This window comes from Peromyscus maniculatus, chromosome 4 (assembly GCF_049852395.1).
Source record: "Peromyscus maniculatus bairdii isolate BWxNUB_F1_BW_parent chromosome 4, HU_Pman_BW_mat_3.1, whole genome shotgun sequence".
NCBI lineage: Eukaryota > Metazoa > Chordata > Mammalia > Rodentia > Cricetidae > Peromyscus > Peromyscus maniculatus.
In genome coordinates this window covers 158,114,343-158,131,393 of record NC_134855.1, presented here as the reverse complement: position 1 = coordinate 158,131,393, position 17,051 = coordinate 158,114,343, and the positions used below count along the sequence as shown (strand labels likewise).

Below are 17,051 nucleotides of genomic sequence, written 5' to 3'. Positions count from 1 at the left end.
CTGCACAGGAGAGAATTGTGGCCTCCATTGGATCCTTCCTGTCCTTTGGAGGCTCCTAGATGCCAGAGGTAGTTTTCCAGGAAGCAAATATCTCCAGCAAGCAGAGTTGGGAGACAAAGCTGGGGAGAGGCTTGGTGGTGCTTCCACAGACCAGTCTATGTCCTCTTCATAAGCCCAGCTCAGCTCCGCCAGCCACAGCCCAGCTCATACATATGGATGACGCTCCCTCAGTGTGGAGCCAGCTCTTGGCCTCATGGTCCTACTCGGACTGCTGCAGAGTGCCCTGCTCCAAGATCGATCAGGCTTTGTTGAGTATCAGGCCACGCTGTGGCGACAGATGGATGCCCACTTCAAACCTCCATGCACAGAGCCCGCACAAAGGATCCAGGGATGTTTTTAATATCACACACTTGCCTCAGGCGAGTTTTCAATCTCCATCTAGCGGGGGCTCAGGCTTTTTATCAGGCAAACGCCTTAAGCACTTTGTCAACTTGGACATCTGGCCACTCAGTTAAAAAAATGTTCCTTTGCTAAAATATTTAGTGGTGTAGCAGAGGCCTAGCTGGAGACTCTGGCTGTCATATAGACACTCACACCCAGCAAAACACAAGTACCCACTAGCAACTGGGGGCCCCAGATTAAAGGGGTACACTATGATCACCAAGCCCTGGCCTGGTAGGAGCCTGTTATTATCTGCCTATCAGAATCTGTTGCATCTTGAGGCAAGATGGATGGTCCTCTGTGACTTCTTTCTATACCAGCAAATAGCCAAGATCCTGGGAGAATCTGTGTGCTCAAGGGTCACAACTAGAAACAGACTGAGACAAATGCTGGACACACACAGCAGCATCCTCGGTGCACTCAACCTTACGCAGGGCTCAACAGGAACAACTGGCGCAAATGCGTGTCAGCTTACGTCTAGACAGACGAGCCATGCCACGTGGTGGACTATTGTTCAGTCCTGAAAAGCTTGGAGCACTGACATACCACACAGATGAGACTTGAAATGTGGTCGGAGGAGAAGCCAGGCACAAAGGCCACATATGTCCTCCGTTGTTTCATTTCTATGAAGTGCAGAGAATAATGAACCCATGGGGACCAAGGATGGCCACTAGGGGCCACCAGGGGCTGCCAGGGTGTTAAAGGGGGGAATGGGGATGATCGATATTTTGGGCAAGGTGAAAAAGATCTAGAGGCAAATGTGCTAGTTGCTCAATTATAATGCATTTGGTGTGGCTGAAATGAGCCTTAACACAAATGCTTGGCTTGTTTTGTGATTATATTAAACACACACACACACACAAATTAAAAAAAAAAAAAACAAACAGCTGGGCACATGACTCAGGTGTCAGAGGCAAGTGGATCTCTGTGAGTTCGAGGCCAGCCTGATATATATATGGTGGGTTACATGACAACCAGAGATATATAGAAAGTTTCAAAAATCCAAACAACAGGGCTGGAGAAATGGCTTGGTTTTAAGCACTTGCTATTATTACAGAGAATTCCCAGCACAGCATCCACAGCTCACAACTATCCATGATTCCAGTTGAAGGTGATCTGACACACATATGCAGGTAAACATACATGCATACATACAAAATGAAATCATTTAAAACATTTAGGAGGGAGTAAAGAGAAGGAAGAAATAACTCAATTATATTATAATCTCAGAAAAATAAAAAAAAATCTGTACTTTTTAAAAAAGTCATTTCAGAGTAAAGACAGTGAGTTACTGACTACAGCATCTGCAGCCTACTGGGGGGCAAAGGTCACTGCACTGATCTCCGTCCCACAGAGGGCACACCTGGGCCAAACCCTGGTAGAATCAAGAGGCTCAACAGGCAAGGAAGAGGGTGTGGGAGGGGCTGAGGCAGCACAGGGGCACCTGGGGGAGGAGAAGAGGACGTTCAGGGAGGCCCAGGAAGTGGAGGACGGTGGTGATGGAGCCCTGGGCAGAGTGAAGTCAAGAGGGGCACTGAGGACATGGACTGAAGCCTGGGTTTTGCCCAGCAGAGCACTGCTATAGGAAAGAAGGGGAAACTGAGGCAGCTGGCATCACTGTGATTGGAAACCTAGCCTGTAAACATGTCCCAGGAGGCAGCTTTGCCAGCAGATGCCTGGTATAGACTCACATAGCAACATTGGCCTTCATCTGCTTCCTAGGACCCTACCCACTTCCTGACAGAACACCTGCCTGCCTCAACCTACCCACTTCCTGAGGAGTGTTTGCCTGTCAGAACCCAATTCTTGATGTGGAGGCTAAGGCTCAGAGGAGCTTGGCCTCTAGCCAAGTCTGCAGCTTCTAAGATGCAAACAAGTTTAGATCCAAGTTTGGATCCAGATCCTCAGCAGGACTGCAGAGAGCCACCTCTGAGGGCAGTAAGAAGGGAAGTAGCTCTGCAGCTCCAGAGTGGGTCCCAGAGAGAGGAGACTGGGGTCAGCATGAGCCAGTCCTGAGAAACCAGCTCAGGAGCTGTTGGGTCCCAAGGAGGCCAAGGGCCTGCAGCTTCAGGGCTGATTCCTCAGTGCTCTGAGCTGACAGGTTGGAAGTCACCAGCTCTCACACTCTCCTCGGTCACCTTTAGAGACTACCACTGGGCTTCACTGTGTGTCATAAGGCCTGATTACCTCATAAGCTATTCACTTAGAGTGGGCCTGGGCCACCAGCCTCCCATGCCCACTGGGCCTCTAAGTCAGCACAAAACGGCTGTAATGTGGATCATCTCTGTCCATTAACAGTGTGTAACATGGGAAGCTGAGTAGGACAAAAATTATGTAGCAGAGGGGCAAGGGCTACGGCATCTGATGCTGAGCATTCTTAAGCATTTCCCAGGCCCCAGGCCCACTGCTCCAAGACTTGGGATAGACAGCAGGGGCCCTCAGTGCTGGAGAATCCACCTCTCATGCCAGGAGCACGGTGACACCATGAGGGGCAGACTGGACGCCAAGGGAAATAGAATCCTTATGAGGTTTGGTGACTGTGGTACTGAAAGTTCCTGAAAGGGAACAGAGAAATGGGGAGGGGCCTAGGGCATGTTGAGGGGCATTTGGGCTAAGACTGTATGTATTTGGGTCTGCCATGTATCCATACATCCCATTCTCAGAGAGGCTGGCCTGTTACAGAGCACATTATGTCTGCCGATAGTACCTAACAGCCAATATCCCTGCACCCAACCTCTCCATGCCTCCAGGGCCTTGTGGGCCGGCTCCCACTGCCCTGTTTCTCCTCTCTCAACCTGTCCCCTTCTCCTGGGACCTGACCCTTTGCTACCTCCCAGACTGTCAGGGCCTGTTCACTGTACCAAGTGGGATCTTGGGTAACTACTGCCAAGCATGCCAGTCCTCATCAGTCCTCCCTGGCTTCTCTCCTGTCTGTACCCACTATGCAGGGCACTGCGGGAGGAAGAACAGCAGTCTGACAACCCCGTAGTGGGTGGGCCTCTGTTTCCCCATAATCCATCCTCAGCTCCCAAGCCAACCTTGCAGAGAACCAAAAAGGATCAGGGAATTCCAGAAGCTTCTCCACAGCTAACGCAGAGCCTGCACACACACCAGGCCTTTGCACATATGAGTCTAAGCTCCGGTACTCTTCACCCCACCCCCAATCTCTCCTCAGTGTTATCCTCTTGGAGAAGTTGATTTCTTTAAACGTAGGCAGCCACCATTCCACACTGCATAGAGATTCCTGCGTTCCTGAGCTGAGGGACAGTGGGGGGCGGGCATGCTGCTCACTGCTCTCATCTGCAAAAGGAACAAAAACAGAGAAGACTTAATCCAAGTGGAGAGTAGCAGGCACAGTCAAACCGCCTGGGCCTGGACCTGGACCCTGAAGCTGCAGGCCCTTGGCCTCCTTGGGACCCAACAGCTCCGGAGCTGGTTTCTCAGGACTGGCTCATGCTGACCCCAGTCTCCTCTCTCTGGGACCCACTCTGGAGCTGCAGAGCTACTTCCCTTCTTACTGCCCTCAGAGGTGGCTCTCTGCAGTCCTGCTTGGGGGTTGGATCCAAACTTAGACCTACGTCCTGGTTTGCATCTTAGAAGCTGCAGACTTGGCCAGGGGCCAAGCTCCTCTGAGCCTTAGCCTCCACATCCATCGGGAATTGGGTTCCGAAGGGACAGCATCCATCATGCTGCAGGAGCTGGCCCTGCTCACTGCAACTTCTTCAAAAGGAACATTTGTTCTTCTTTCAAGGAGACAGGGCTGCTCCCTCACTGCTCCTCAAATGAGCTTTCATGTCCCAGCAAAGGCTCAGTGACATGAAACACTCCTGCCTGGAGCCTGCCAATTATGTCCTGTCCTGAGACACAGTGGTGCCCTCTCCTGTGGCTGCTGTATTTCAAAACAGCAATGCACTGCCCATGATGTTCCTTCCATTTGAGAGAGTCCTGAGCCTGTCACCCCCACCTCGGTGCCTTTTTGTGTCACCTGCTTGCATCTGGTCCCTGGGGACCCCAGTGGGTCTGGGCCCACAGCCTCTCCCCCGGGCACTGGGACCAGAGCCACTGGCCCAATTCTGCTGTTCCTCTGCCTTTAGATGTTCAGCAACATGAATATTCTTATTTTTTATTTAAAACTAATTTGGAGTCCTCACTCTCCAAGGGGCTTCTAATCACCAAAAAGTGCCTACGGCAAAAACTGATTGACAGGCCAACGTGGGCACTTCTGAGGAACAAATTGGCCATTGGCAGCGCCACCTACAAAGAGAGATGCTAAGTGCTTGTTATTTATGAGCTATTAGGAAAACGCTTTCCACAGCTGCTTCCCACATGGGCAAAACACCTGTCAGACATCAGCAAACCATGAAAAGGCACTCAACCCGTAGTTACTTTGTTTAGAAAGTCATTAAAATTAAATGTCAGCTAAAACTTAGGAAAACATTTATTCTTCAAACCCCTTTGAATCCCGCCTGCAAGCAAACAGACACCGACCCTGTCTTTGTAAGATGAAGATGCAGGGGTGAATAGCAAGACAAGGCTATGAGAGGAAGCCAGAGTCTCCTGGAGCAAGACCTAGTGGGCCACACATGTGGTATGGGCGTGGGAGCATGGCCATTGCTTCCTGGGGCCACTGCTCTGAACAGGACCACAAATACAGTGATTGTGGAGATGCTCAGAGTCTTTTCCCTGCCACGGAGACTGAACGCAAGGGCCAGCTCTAGAGAGCAGCTAATCCCACAGGGTTGGGCAAAGGCTGCCCCTAGTGCTTCTACGTGATCCTGTCCTCACCGACACCTGGTTCTCCACCCACCTGGAGGCAGCTTCAACCTCTCCATCTCTGTAAGAGTGCAAAAAGCTGCCAATTAAGGCCAATCCCAAAGATGCCTCATGACAGACACTCCCAGGCCCAGGGTGAGGTCAGGGAGACAAGCAGGAGAACTAATTAAGGAGGCAGAGTGTCTCCTTTGCTGGAAGGTTAATGCAAGTGTCCATCTGTCTCCTAAGAACAGATAGGCTAGAGAGAGACTGGCCCAAGGCACTTGCTGCCTGCAATCTATTCAATATGGACGGAACATTGGATTTGAGGGGCAAGAGCCTCCACTATGGCAAAGCTCAGTGGACAGAAATGAGGGACTATATCCCTGACTGCTGCTGACCAGAGGGACAGAACCCCATAGGCCACCAAGAGAGGTTCCCAAGAGACTCTGGTCAGCAGCAGATCTGGCTCCAAGAATGCTGCTCTTAGCTAAGATTTTTGCCTTTTCTTGGCTACCTGGTCCTTGCACTTGCCTGGAGAGTCATTTGCTGTCCACTAAAGGCAGATGGATGAACAAACTGTAAGATAACAGACTCCAAATCAACTAGGATCTCAGACTGGAGAATGTGGTGACTCTGAGAGGGTGGAAGAGATGTCAGGTCAACTCTAACCCAACCAAGGAACCAATGCAGTTATGTTTGTCACAGAGAAATTAACTGTGGTGATATATTGTGTCCCCCAATATATTGTGCATCCTAATAAACTTATCTGGGGTCAGAGAACAGAACAGCCACTAGATACAGAGACTAGAAAATGGTGGCACTCACACCTTTAATCCTATCACTTGGGAAGCAGAAATCCATCCGATCTCTGTGAGTTTAAAGCCACACTGGAAACAGCTAGGCATGGCGACTTGTAGTGGGTAGCCATTCCAGCTTTGATCTAGAAGTTCCAACCTCCATTGAGGCTTCGGTAATGGTCACACCTACAAGGCGGGCCTGAGAGAAGATGCTGAAGACCCAAGATCCAGATGCACGGGCTCTCTTGGTTCCTGGACCCTGGACGCTGGAAGTAGACTGAGCAGAGTTCTCCAAAGAACACGGCCGGACTGCGCTGCACCTTTCCCAGACCCTGTAAACTATCCCTTCACTTGTAAGTTACCCCACAAAATAAACCTCCCTTTTAACTACGTGGAGTGGCCATAATAATTTCACCAATAGTGACTCATACCTTTAATCCCAGGAAGTGATGGCAGAAAGCAGAAAGGTGTATAAGGTGTGAGCACCAGAAATTTAGAGCCTGGTTAAGCTTTTAGGCTTTTGATCAGCACAGTTCAGCTGAGAGGCATCCAGTCTGAAGAAACAGGATCAGCTGAGGAATTGGCAAGAACAGGTGGCTGTGACTTGTTCTGCTTCTCTGATCTTCCAGGATTCACCCCAATAACTGGCACCAGGTTTCATTTTATTAATAAGACTCTTTAAGATTCATGCTACAATTAACCATGGTGAAAGTCCTTTTAGCCAATTAAACATGATGAGGGGGGAATGTTGGAAGCCCCATATAAGACCAGTTAGAAGGAAGCTGAGGGTCCACAGAAAAAGACCCCAGCCCTCCAGCATCCCACAGAGGCAGTCACTTCTCCAGTGCCTTAACCAAGCTCATCTCTTACAGAGGACAAAAGTGACACATCCACCTGACCCACACAGAAGAGGACTCCAGAGTTTTGGGAGTTTTTCCCTAACTTTCCACATTGGCTTTGGGCTGGAGGAACAGGAAATTGTTCAGGGACGAGGAAATCAGGACTGTGCTTAGGTCAGCAGAGTGATAATGGAGGCATAGGCTCTAATCTCAAAGACTTGGAAGGTTGCCTTGCTGATTACAAAAACCCTGACTGAAGTCAGCTCCACAGACTGAGGATGCTATGAGCTGGAGGTGTCCACAGGAAAGTTCTCAATTCTGTTTATAGAATAGTCACATGGCCCTTAGATGGGGTGACCAGACAACCAGAAAATCCCAGAATGCCCCTGCTGTGTACAGCCAGAGCTGAGGTGTAAGCTGGTCTGTGTACTGATACCTCTGTAGTCAGATACAAGGTTCCCTGTGGCCCTACACAGGGCAGGGTCCAGTCTTGCTTTTCTTGATGAGCCCAGGGAAATATTAGAATATGTTTCCAGCCTGCATTCTGGACCAAAAAAGGCGGGAGCATGGGAACCACTCATGCATTTAGAGGACGGTAATTAATATTAAGTGCATTAAATAATTTAATTGGACAGGCTATGTTTTATGTCACATATCTTGCATGCTTAGTGGTGTCTCCACTAGCATGACCTTGACACAGACTCACTCAGCTAAAGGCTTTTTCCTGAAGTAGCTCTGAGGTCCGGCTGCCTGCTCTGATAACATGGGGCACAGGATTGAGATAAAGTAGGCTATAGTCAGTGTTGGTCAAATTCTCTCCAAGCCACAGTTGTGAGCAGACTAAGGCACGAAGCAGCAGAGGCTCTTGGTGGTGGCCACTGCAGAGCTATTGACTCAGGACAAAAGGGTTTTTTGCATAACCAGGTGGAGTGAAGACCGGGAGAGGGGCTTGGGCAAGGGTTAGAGTGGCTGAGGAGGAGGGAGGAAGAAAAAGGTTCTGCAGATTGTAGGTGGATTTGAATCAGGTCAAGAGAGGAGAGGAAGGAAAGATGGGAAACAGAGGAACGGAGGACAAAGAGGAGACCGATAGAAGAGCTTAGTTAGGGCTACAGGAGGACGGGAAGAGAGGAGACAGAGAGGAACTGAGTGTGAGAACAGACCTGAAGCTGTGCAGATAAAATTTTGTCTTAGAGAAATAAAATGGACACACGAAAGAGCACAGTGTATAAAGATTCTTTTCCCTTGGATTACCCCACACCAGCTGTAGTGTCTTCCCCAAGACTCTGGGAGAAATCTTCTCAGGGCAGGCCCCTGGGAAAATTTCGATAGATCTTTGTGAGTTCAAGGCCAGCCTGGTCTACAGAGTGAGTTCCAGGACAGCCAGGGCTACACAGAGAAACCCTGTCTCAAAAAAAAAAAAAAAAAAAAAGTTAATCAAAATTTATGTTAAAAAGAAAGAAAAGAAAAGAAGGAATAGACCTCTTCCAAACCCTGTGGTCTCTCAGTCAGGAACTCAGGCCTGAGCCAGCTTTTCTAGGTAGCTCCTGCATGGAGTCTTTGCACAGCATGGCAGCTGGATTCCAACACTAAGTGTTGAAGCTGCAGAAACCTCAGCCAAGCTTCTAAAGCCACCAGAGTCGGGGAGGGGGTGGGGAGAGTCACAGCCACATTTTCAACGGCCCCAGCATCCTATGCACATTCCGCATCTTTGCCCACTTTTGCCAGAGAGGGGCACAAAATGAACTCCTGCCCTCTCACAGGAGGCAAGGATTCCCAGGTACCTCCTGTAGCTGTCTGCTTCCATCCAGCAGTCAAACAAGGAGGCCACGCTTCCCAAGCCGGGCGAGGGGCTCTTGAATTTTCTTCAGTCAATAACCACTACCAACTGGGGCAACTAGATACTGAGGCGCACTGCCCATGAACTCCAGGAAACAGGGACCCCTGTGTGTGTGTGCAGATATGTGCATGCACAATGGTATATTGATATGTCCATGTATTCGGAATACGTGTATGTGTTTGTATGGGTGTATGAATTGTGCCATGTTACACATAAGTAAGTGAATATTGACCGGTGTGTGTGAAATGTGTGAAAGTGTTCTAAGACAGAAACAAAGCAGTAAAGAGTCAAAGACAGGTAGAGTCAGAAAGGTGGGCATGGCAAAGAGGGAGTGGGCCGGGGGGGGGGGGGGGGGGGGGAACAGCAGCTTTCTGCTCAAGTGTTTGTCCAGTAGGAGCTGGGGCAGTGAAAGGACCCTGTAGCATAGGGTTAGCCTTGGGGCAGGAGCAGCTTTCTTTCCTTCTTTCCTTCTTTCCTTCTTTCCTTCTTTCCTTCCTTCTTTCTTTCTTTCTTTCTTTCTTTCTTTCTTTCTTTCTTTCTTTCCTTCTTTCTTTCCTTCTTTCTTTCTTTTTTTAAGATTGATTTATTTATTATGTATACAGTGTTCTGCCTGCATGTATGCCTGCAGGCCAGAAGAGGGCACCAAATCTCATTATAGAAGGGTGTGAGCCTCCACGTGGTTGCTGGGAATTGAACTCAGGACCTCTGGAAGAACAGCCAGTGCTCTTAACCTCTGAACCATCTCTCCAGCCCTAGTATTTATTTTCTTTTGTTTTGTTTTGTTTTGTTTTTCGAGACAGGGTTTCTCTGAGTAGCTTTGAGCCTTTCCTGTAGTCCAGGCTGGCCTCGAACTCAGATCCGCCTGCCTCTGCCTCCCCAGTGCTGGGATTAAAGGCGTGCACCACCACCCAGCTGGCAGCAGCATTCTGCTGCTGTGTGTCAAGGGTTGAGCAGGAAGTCCCTCCTTACTGGCCATAGTCACTTTCTCCACTCAGTGAGCAGCTTGTCCCCCTGCTTCAGGGCTGTCTGGGGTGACCCAGCAGGAAGAGGGAAGCTAGACACAGCATGAACCTCAAGAGGCAACCTTGTTCATCAAAGCAAGTAGCAGGACTTCTGTCTCCTGTTTCTGCTTCCTTCCAGGGCCCAGCACCACTGCCAGGGGCCAGGGCTCTGCCTGCTGGGCTTCACTTTACAGCTGTGCCTTCAAGCCCTTGGAACCCTTCTGTAAAAAGAGTCTTTCTACGGGTGTTAGGAGTTGAGGCCCTTCTGCTTGTTGCTAAGATGGATGAGTAACCATAGCCTTACTAACCACCTGCTCATGATGAAGGGGAATAAAGCTGGCACTGGGGGTTTTGTGTCCCTAAGGACAGTTCCCTAGGCCCCCCTCCAGGACTCTGGGCCCTTGGGGAATCAGTGGGCACTAGGTGCAGCATTCAGGGGACTCTCCTTCCCTTTTGTAGCTGTGGGCCGGGGTCCTCTCCTGCACTGGCCTGTGACCCTCATAGCCTCTAGCCTCCCCCAACTTCACTGAATCAAGGGTGTCTTTTGTATTCCAAAGGCCAAAGGGCCAGGCTTGCCTTTAATTAAAATGCACATCCTTTAATTAAAGGCCCCATAACACATGAAGGGCATCACTGAAATACGACGTGTGACATAGTCATCACCCTGCTGTTAATTACTAATTAATGAAGCTATTTCAATTAATAACTTCTCCACCACTACTCCCCCTTGGACAGGCCCCATGCTGAGGTGAGTCCCTGAATCACCAACAACTGGCTTCTTGCCAGAGACTCCAACCTGAATATTCATGACCCAACTTCAGTGCTTTTCAATTAAACATAATAAAGTAAATCCCATCAAAAGTGTATTTCTAACTCACAGGCCATCTCCCTTTACTACCTCACTTATCAGGAGCCAGTGGATGGGGGAGGGGCAGGCAGACAGGTGAACAGAGAACACTGGGGACTTGGGACGCTCCTCAGCCCAGGGCACATCCCAGGTCTGGTGGCTTCACCCAGAAGGTTGATGTCCAGGAGTTCCCAAGGGAGCGAGTAGGCACCTCGAGGCATTGTTATCCTACAGCTGAAGGACAATAGCCCAGACATAGGGAGAGCTCAGAGATGTGGAGGGGACATTAACATACTAATTATGAATATTAAACAGCCATTAAAGATTCTGCTTTGAAAAAAATGACAGGAAAGTCTCACTTAAAGTAACTAGGAGGGGGAAGCCCTGTACCTGAGCTAGAGCTAGAGGGTGGGGGATCCCTAGGGAGGTGTGCACAGGGCTTCTGGAGCCTGCGGACAGGCCAGCAGCTTGGTTAGGTACAGCCTCAGCTGGAGGGACATTTAGGCAGAAAGAGGTCGGAGGACTCAGGTTCAGGGAGACACTAGGCATGACCAGGGTGTGCCTCCAGGGCCACACAGGACCCCAGGAGATGTGTCTGCCCCTCCAAACTCCCCTATGGATAATCCAGCAATAGTCACAAATATGGTCAATCCCAGAATCATCATGAGGGACAAACCATGTACAAAGTGGGGTTCATTGCTGCCCTAGCCTGGCTCTCTTGCCCTAGACTGGGTTCCCAGGAGACCCCGCCCAGGATGGCTCATCCTTGATGGGCCCCAGTGTGGGGAAATGAGCCTCTTTTCCCATGAAGGATTATCCCCTGAGGGAGAGATTGAAGGTCTCCAGGGCCGTCTACTGAGGCCCACATGTGCCCAGGCAGAGGACAGCTCTCACCACCAACACTAAGCCCAATATCTCAGTCACTCTTGCTCTGAGAGGGAATGAGGACAGGTTCCCAGGGGCAGCAAAGGCCTAGGATATAAAGGGAGGATGTGGGAGGGCAGGCGCTGTAGTACCACACTGCTGCATCATTGGGAGATTGGACCTGCAATCTCTCAGCACCAGCGTTCTGTGTCTTCTCATCAAAGATGGAGTCAGGAACCACATGTTCAGCTCTGCTGGCCAGCAGGAGGTACCCACTACAGATGTCCCAGACTGAGGGTGGGAGGGACTGGTGGAAAGGTTCTCACCTGTCATATGTCAGGCTCCTACCCAGCATCCAACATGCCCACCCCAGCCCTGGGGAAGGATTGAAGGCCTAGAGAAGGTTCCTCCTTGGTTTCATATCCGTCTTTGCCTCACTATGTATGAACTGGGCTTGACTTCACCCCTGCCATCTTCAATGTGTTCCCTCCTCCTCTTCTCTTCGAGGTGGCAGAACACCAGCCCCCACTTCCCCTTTGTGTACTGAGATGGACACTAGGTGGCACCAGGCCCCACAGAATCCTGAGGTTAACATGGCTCTGTCTGGTAGTGCCCTCTCTTGGACAGAGGTGGAATGTCAATGGCTGTATGCAAGGCTGTGAGCTGAACAGACAAAACACCACCAGCCTCGTACACCCAGGCATAGACATTCACACACACTCATACTCACACTCATTTACACAGACTCTGTTTCTGGGATGTCCTCAGGGTTCCAGACCTACAGGAGAAAGACCCCACAGACACCAACAGGAGCCCTGGACTGCCCTGGAAGCTCTAAAAACCTTTTCTAGACACTGAAGCAGGAGGAAGGCTCTGGCATCAATCTAAGGGCCTGAGAACCTGGTGTCTGCGGCTCTTCCTCCAAACAAGGCCAGACTAGCTATGTGCATGTGCAGGGCTGGGGAGGTGAGCCCAGCTGGGCTCCATGAGATGATAAGAGAACCTGGCAAGTGAGGAGAGAAGGAAGGGAGTCAAGCTTCTCACCACTCACTCTGGTGTCTCTACAGCCTGCTCAGAGTTCCTGCACTCACTGCCCTTCATGTGAAGACCTCTCTCCAAATGCAGCGTGTACATGATCACTGTAGGGTCCTAATGCCTCTACTAGCCCTCCCCAGGAAGGTTCCCTCTTACCCCTTCTAAATGCCTCTGAAAAGCTCGATGCCCACCATGGCCAAGACCTCCTACCCAGAACTCCCTAAGACAGCCAAAGGACCTCCACATCCCAGTGGCTGCTTCCAGAGCTTGGAACTGTGAGAGGCAGGTTATAGGATTTTGCCGAATGAACCCACAAAGGCAAGAATTTACCAGCAAACAATTAGCCAGTTGGCTCTACTGGTACTCAATTAGCTACTTCATGCTCATCCTCTCACAGCCCGTCTCATCCTAGTCTGTGGTAGAAGCATGCCTACACCACCCTGACCATGACATACCTGCCTACCAGATTACAGGCATGCAGCCCCACCTTGCTGTAACTCCAGCACGCTCCTTCCACCAGACACAGCCTGAGGGTGACAGAACTCTGAGACAATGGCCCAGGTGAAGCAGCTGAGGGGAGGTGACGCCCCTGAAGCTCATGCAGCAGCCTCTGCTTACCATCTACCCTTTAAAGAAATGACAAAATGTGGCAGATGCATCTAGGAACCAGATATAAACCACTAGTTTACTCTGGAATGTGATACCTTTAAAGGATCCAGCAGGGCCTGACCAATGGCATGAACTGCATCACCACAGGGGCTTCAAGGAACTGGAAGGCCACATAATTCAGGGCCTCCAGGAGAAGGGAACTTACCCCACAGCAAAGATTGCCCAGCTAGCTGTGGATAAAGTCCTGAAGTGCCAATTTTATTCGCACATGGGCTGCAGCATGGTTCACATGAGGATAGAAGTAAGCCATCATCAACAGGCAGATGAACAGATGACTGAAGTGGAACCCATCCCTGTGGTCCCAGCTAACAGGAGGCAGAGGCAGTTTGAGCCCAGTAGTCAAGAGACAACATATAAGGCCCTTTTCCCTCAACTGTCTTTGTTATGGTTTTATACTGCTGTGAAGAGGCATCATCACCATAGCAACTCTTATAAAAGAAAGCATTTCATTGACTGGCTTACAGTTCAGAGGTTTAGTCCATTATCAGAAAGCATGGCAGCAAGCAGGCAGACATGGTGCTGGAGAAGAGCTGAGAGTTCTTCATCTGGATCAGTAGGCAGCAGGAAGAGAGAGTGAGCCACTGGGCCTGGCTTGAGCTTCTGAAACCTCAAAGCTTGCCCCCAATGACACACTTCCTCCAACAAGGCCACACCTCCAATAATGCTGCTTCCTGTGGGCCTATGGGGCCATCTTCATTCAAACAGTCATACTCACTCAATGGAATATTTGACATTTGCTGTGGAATAATCTTGTACACTGTAAAGATTTGTTACTCAAATTGGTTTAATGAAATACTTTTTGGGCAGTATCCAGGTAGGAAGTACAGGCAGGGCGACCAAATTAAGAATGCTGGGAAGAAGAAGGGCGGAGTCACCAGCCAGATACAGAGGAAGCAAGATGAGAACTCCAAACTGAGAAAAGGTACCAAGCCACATTGCTGTGGGACGTTCTGTATGTCAAATGTGTTGCTCTAATTGGTTAATAAATAAAACACTGATTGGCCAGTAGCCAGGCAGGAAGTATAGGCGGGACAAGGAGAGAGGAGAATTCTGGGAAGTGGAAGGCTGAGTCAGAGAGACACTGCCAGCTGCTGCCATGGAAAGCGAGATGTAAGGTACTGGTAAGCCACGAGCCACATGGCAACTTATAGATTAATAGAAATGGGTTAATTTAAGATATAAGAACTAGATAACAAGAAGCCTGCTGCAGCCATACAGTTTGTAAGCAATATAAGTCTCTGTGTGTTTACTTGGTTGGGTCTGAGCGGCTGTGGGACTGGCAGGTGAGAGAGATTTGTCCTGACCGTGGGCCAGGCAAGACCAGAAAAACTCTAGCAACACCACATGGCTAAACATAGATAAGAATTATGGGTTAATTTAAGTATAAGAGCTAGTTGGTAATAAGCCTGAGCTACCAGCTGAGCATTTATAATTAATATAAGCCTCTGTGTGGTAATTTGGGAAGCAGATGCTGGGTATTTGGGAGTAGTTGGCAGGACAGAAACCTCTATTTACAGAAGTTGGCTTTCCCCCTACCCCTGTGGTAATGAAATTGATTCAACCCAGGCAACTCTCACATATGAAGTAAGAGGTTGAGTACTGAACTCTATCCTAGATTCAGACAATAGAGTATTATTCAGCCTTGGAAAGGTAGGAAATTTAGACAAACAAACAAACAAAAATGGGGTTTCTCTGTATAGTCCTGTCTGTCCTGGAACTCACTCTGTAGACCAGACTGGCCTCAAACTCAGAGATCCACCTGCCCCTACCTCCCAAGTGCTGGGGTTAAAAGTGTGCATTACCACCACCTGGCTAAGGTAGAAAATGTTGGTGCTTGCCTCACCATAAGTGACTCCTGAGGGCATCGTGTTGAAGAAAAAATTTCTTCACAAAGGTACAAAGGAGTCAAATTCATCCACAAAAAGTAGAGTGATGGGTGCTAGGAGCTAAGGGTAGGGAAAGGGAGTTAATATTTGACAGGGACAGTTTACTTTGCAAGTTAACGAAGTTCTTAGATGCTGGTGTGATGATTGCACAATGCAATTGGTTTAATACTGCCCCACTACATTTTAAAAAATGCAAGATAATAAATTTTACATTACCTGTAATCAGGAGGATGAGGAAGGAGAGGAGACTGAAGAGGCAGGCTCCACTCCTCAGGTCTTTCTTAGGGTTTTCATTGCTGTGACTAAACATTATGACCAAAAGCAAATTCAGGAAGAAAAGGTCATTTCAGCTTACAACTTTCAGGTCACACGGCATCACTGAGGGGAACTGGGGCAGGAACCCAAGGCAGAAACCTGAAGGCAGGAATTGAAGCAGAGTTACTTGTGGTGGCATTGTGTCCCCCAAAATGTTGTGCATGCTAATAAATTTATCTGGGGTCAGAGAAGAGACCAGCTACAATATTAAACATAGAGGATAGGCAGTGGTAGCACATGCCTTTAATCCTAGCATTCCAGAGGCAGAAATCCCTCTGGATCTCTGTGAGTTCAAGGCCACATTGGAAACAGCCAGGCATGGTGACTCACGCCTTTAATCCCAAGAAGTGAGGCTTTAATCCCAGGGAGTGATGGCAGAAAATAGAAAGGTATATAAGGTGTGAAGACCAAGAACTAGCAGCATTTGGCTGGTTAAGATTTTAGGCTTTTTTTTTTTTTTTGGTTTTTTTTGAGACAGGGTTTCTCTGTGTAGTTTTGCGCCTTTCCTGGAACTCACTTTGTAGACCAGGCTGGCCTCGAACTCACAGAGACCCGCCTGGCTCTGCCTCCCGAGTGCTGGAATTAAAGGCATGTGCCACCACCGTCCGGCAGCTTTTAGGCTTCTAGCAGCACAGTTCAGCTGAGAGGCATCCAGTCTGAGGAAACAGGATCAGCTGAGGAATTGGCAAGGTGAGGAAGCTGTGGCTTTTCTGCTTCTTTGATCTTCCAGCATTCACCCCAATAACTGGCTTCAGGTTTGATTTTATTAATAAGAACTTTGAAGATTCATGCTACAGTTACTAGTTTACTCCTCATGACTTACTTGTTCAATCTACTTTCTTATACAACTCAGGATCATTTGCCTGGGGGTGGTATCACCCACAATGGGCGGGGCCTTCCCATATCAATGCTAATGGAGAAAATGGCTCCACAAGGCCCATCCAGATCGCCTGTAGGCATTTTCTCAATTGAGGCTCCTTCTCCCCAAATGACTCTCACCTGTGTTAAATCGAAAAACAGTAGTCAGCACAGGGGCCTTCTTGGATACGTCTCCCCAGTCTCAGGAACTCAACCATGGAGGCTTCTGGAAGCACAGCCTGAGGCTCTTAGGAAGCTCCCCCTGATGAAATGCTCAGGTCCCATCCTACAGGGCCAGGCTAGAGAGAGAGCTCATTGGCTAAGCACATGCTTTTTTAGACGACCCAACTGTTGTTCAAATCTTAGATGGTCTTATAATAAAAAAACCCAAAGCCAGATATCAGGGTGAAAGCTGAAAGATCAGAGAAGCAGAGCAGCCAGCCACTAGTTCTTACATCTATGAAATCTTCAGCCTAAAGAGTGAGTTCCTGTGTCCTCAGGCCTTATATACCTTTCTCTGCCCAGCCATGTCACTTCCAGGGATTAAAGGTGTGTACCACAACTTCCTGACTTCTGTGTCTAATCTCGTGGCTGGCTCTGTCCTCTGGTCCTCAGCAAGTTTATCAGGGTACACAATACATCACCTTACCTGAGTTTTGTTCTTCCACTCTGGGCATCTTATAACTGCCTATAACACCAGCTCTGGGGGATCAGATGTCCTCTTCTGGCCTGTATGGGCACCCCCACACATATAGTATACATTCATACACACATGCATAAAAATAAAAACAAACAGGGTGGCGATGGCACATGCCTGTAATCCCAGCTCTCAGGAGGTAGAGCCAAGCAGATCTCTGTGAGTTTGAGGCCAGCCTGATCTACAGAGTAAGTTCCAGGACAGGCACCA

General features: G+C 49.1%; 1 protein-coding gene across 6 annotated transcripts in view; it reads right to left on the bottom strand.

Moving 5' to 3' along the window:
- Positions 1–1,629: 1,629 nt before the first annotated feature.
- Slc17a9 (solute carrier family 17 member 9) overlaps positions 1,630–17,051 on the bottom strand; it is a 32,675-nt gene continuing 17,253 nt past the window's right edge. For 3 of the 6 annotated variants that reach the window (XR_013050998.1, XR_013051001.1, XR_013051003.1), the window contains exons 13-14: positions 13,231–15,385; positions 1,630–3,741 (exon numbers count right to left, since the gene is read on the bottom strand). The gene's annotated coding sequence lies outside the window, so the exon portion shown is untranslated. Of the gene's footprint in view, positions 3,742–13,230; positions 15,386–16,793; positions 16,874–17,051 lie in introns of all 6 variants that reach the window. The other 3 variants (XR_013051000.1, XR_013051002.1, XR_013050999.1) reach the window with 3 other exon arrangements.